Genomic DNA, 3,691 nt, shown 5'->3' on the forward strand with positions numbered 1-3,691 from the left:
CAAAAACTTCACCCGGTCCCAAAAAAATGTGCATACACATAGGAGGTGAAACATAAAAAAGTGCAACGGGTACACGAGCCCCCTGAAATCAGAGGGCCTTGCCCTGAATCCCGTTAGGCTCCTGACAGGGACAAGGGTACTTAAAACTTGGTCCGTCTGGTTTCCCTTTCTTTGGAAGGTCTGCCGAAAAACAGACCCACCCAAGTACGAGGTGGGGCTCCCCCCGAAGGGAGACCCCATAAGAGAGAAAGTGAACTAAGCCAAAAGGCCATGTCCACCCTAGGGTTGCCACCTGTCCAGGATTCACCGGGACAGTTCGGGTTTTGAATCATCTGTCCGGGTTTCAGTCCATCTGAAACCCGGACACATTATTCAGACCAGGCTGTGGCTCCCCAAGTAACCCAGATAGTCATACACAAATCTGTTGCCGCTGCGGGCAGCTGTTTGAGGTCAGCTTCGGCATCACTGAAGGGTGGGTTGATGATGTCAGCAAGAGCAATTTGACCGCACCCACTGGCGCGCTCTGTGCTCTACATTTCTACTCTCCTTGGGGCACCCAAATATATCCCAGGCCTTTTATAATCCTATAGTGTTTACTGAAAAAAGAAACAAAATATTGCCCTGTGCCGCAAAAGTGTTCGGGTTTGGCTTGAAGAAAAGGTGGCAACCCTAGTCCACCCCCTTCCAAGACTTTCAGGGCAGGCCTTGAGGACCTGCTACCCTACTCATCACACGTGCAAGTGACAAACACAAAAACATGACAAGCAAAGGTAATAAATAAAAAGAAAGTGGGGGAGAAGGAAGTAGAGGAGAGTGAAAAAGTGGCCATTGTGCAATAGAATGGGCAGGCCCTCCGGCCAGGAATAAAAAATTCCTCCGGTCGCAGCCAAAAGGCCCGGCCCAGGAGGCAGGTGCTAAAAAAAAAAGTGTGTATATGGTGCAGTGACCGTGGTGCCTCAAATAAAAGTAACCCTCACGCACAGTAATTTTTAGGCACCCCTGGACTGCCACTCCAGGGGCACATTTTTTCGATTGAAAAAGCCTATGGCGTGCAAAACACACACCCAAAAACTTCCACCCGGTGCTAAAAAAAGTGGAAACACATCAAGAGTGACACACAAAAACGTGCAACGGGTGTCTGCTGTCCTCCACAAGGAAGGACCTTACCCTAATCCCCTGGGGCGTTAGGCTCCAGACGGGGACTGAGGTACCAAATACATGGCCCATCCAGCCGAAGCCAGACGACCGCCTTTCTCCAAAACAGACCCACCCAGGTACTAGGGTGGGGGCTCCCCTGAAGGGAGACCCCCCAAAGAGAGGGCGAACCAAGCCAGAAGGCCTATGTCCACCCTCCCACAAGACGTTCAGGGTTGGCCCCGAGGACCGACACCCTACTCATCACACGTGCAAGTGACAAACATAAAACGTGACACACAACACAAATAAAATAAATAAAAAGTGGGGAAAGGGATAGTGAAGAGGAGAGTGAAAAGGTGGCCATTGTGCAATACAATGGCCAGGCCCTCCAGGGGCACATACACCATAGGCTTTCAGGACCGCCCTGACCAACAGCCCAGGCCACAGCAGCCCCCACTCCAGTTAGGAAGGCATGAAGTTCAGGGAGCTTGGTGAGAGCCCGGACCTTAATAAGCTCAACCTACGCTCCCATCACTCCAACCTAATTATATTCAGAGATACTAAGCGTTCCTCCCCTGCATGCAGAAGTGGACCCGGGGGTTCTCTCATGAAAAACTGTCTGGAGCTAGAGCTACCCCAATCTAGGTCAGAAGGCCAAGGACCCGTCCCTCTGGGGTCAGACCGCATGCAACACCCATCCCCATCAGGAACACCCTTCCAGATGGCTCAGACTCAGCCCCGCTGGCACCAGCATGAATGCCCAGATGCCGGCACTGCCGAACCGGCCTTCCAGGTCCTATGACACCATTGGATTTGCATGTGTCCTCCCCACACTCTGGAGTAACACAGCGCCTCCTCTGGAAACTCATAAAAACAGATACTACACTTGATCTTGGCCAAAAGACCGAGAAGCAAAATCTATATTTACATATTTTTTCTATTGAAAAAGCCCATGGCGTGCAAACACACCCAAAAAAACTTCCACCCGGTGCATAAAAAAAGTGCACACACATAAAGAGTGACACACTAAAAAGTGCAGACGGGTGCCTGATGTCCTCCAAAAGAAGGACCATACCCTGATCCCCCGGGGCGTTAGGCTCCAGACAGGGACTGAGGTACCAGACTCAACAAGTGGGACCCGGACGAAACCGGAATCCCTCCTTTCCCCGGGAGGACTGCCGAAACAGAACCTCCTAGGTACTTGGTACTGTGGGGGCTTCCCCGAAGGTAGGCCCCCCCTCATGGAGATTGGACCAAGCCATAAGGCCTATGTCCGCTCTCCCAGAGACTTTCAGGATTGGTCCGAGGACCGACACCCTACTCATCAAACATGAAGTGACAAACAGTGACAAACACACACAAATAAAATAAATAAAAAGTGAGGAAGGGATAGTGAAGAGGAGAGTGAAAAGTGGCCATTGTGCAATACAATGGCCGGCCCTCCGGCCAGGAATCAAAAATTCCTCTGGTCCTAGCCAAAAGGCCGGGCCCTAGAGGCAGGTGTAAAAAAAGCGTGTAATGGTGACGTGACCTAGGTGCCTAAATCAAAGTGCAGACGCACAGTGAAAGAAGGCACCCCTGGACTGCCACTCCAGGGGCACATCACCATGGGCTTTCCAACAAAAGCATCCCCGACAGCCCAGCCCAGACCACGACAGCCCCCACCACAGCCAGAAAGGCATGGCGATCAGCGAGCTTAGTGAGACCCTTTGCCATCAGGTCCCACCCTCACTCCCGTCACTCCTACCTAATTACATTCGGAAGGTACCGGCCGCTCCTCTGCTGGAACAGAAGAGCTAAGCGTTCCCTCCCGAAAAACTGACTGGGGCTAAAGCTGCCACAATCCAAGCCGGTCTGCCAGGGTCCCCTCCCCTGGCGCCGACCAGTGGTTCTCCGCCCTCATCAGGAGGCTTCCCGAACCGGCTACGAACCAGTCCGGGTCACCTTTACACCAACAGGCTTTGCATAGCAACCGCCACCCCTACTCCACCTCGCCGTAGAGCAGGGACGGTAAACTAGCGCCACCTATTGGTAACTGATAAGAACAGATACTACACTTGATCTTAGCCAAAAGGCCGAGAAGCGATCTATATTTACATATATTACAGCCAACATAGACAGGAGCCACATATCTTCCAACATGTCTTTGGTGTGTGGGAGGAAACCGGAGTACCTGGAAGAAACCGACACAAGCTCAGGGAGACCATACAAACATGACCAGGACAAGGGGTGGGCAGGAGGAGAGGCTCCCCTGGGCACAATGGTATCATGTGAAGTGATAGAGAGATTGAGTGGGAGGGGATTTGTGTTGGAAGGGGGGATTTTGGGGGGTGGTAGGGGGGAAGTTTGTGTGTGTGTGTGTGTGTGCTAAGAGTGGTGATTTAGGGGGATTTGTGTTGGGAATCGGGATGGGGGGAGAAGATTTGTGCCGGGAGAGGGGATTTGGAGTGGGGGTGGAGAAAATGTGTACTAGGAGGGAAAATTTTAGGGTTAGAGGATTTGTGCCTGGGGGGGGGGGGGATATTTTGGGGGTGGGGGGCATTTGAGCTTTGGA

The 3,691-nt window shown here is 52.3% G+C and overlaps 2 pseudogenes; both read right to left on the reverse strand.

Moving 5' to 3' along the window:
* Positions 1-1,943: 1,943 nt before the first annotated feature.
* LOC143932467 (U2 spliceosomal RNA) lies at positions 1,944-2,053 on the reverse strand (annotated as a pseudogene).
* A 1,089-nt stretch (positions 2,054-3,142) lies between these two features.
* On the reverse strand, positions 3,143-3,224 carry LOC143932442 (U2 spliceosomal RNA; annotated as a pseudogene).
* Between the last annotated feature and the right edge of the window lie 467 nt (positions 3,225-3,691).

Source organism: Lithobates pipiens, unplaced genomic scaffold (genome assembly GCF_037356315.1).
Source record: "Lithobates pipiens isolate NorthernLeopardFrog02 unplaced genomic scaffold, aLitPip1_a1.2 Scaffold_25, whole genome shotgun sequence".
NCBI lineage: Eukaryota > Metazoa > Chordata > Amphibia > Anura > Ranidae > Lithobates > Lithobates pipiens.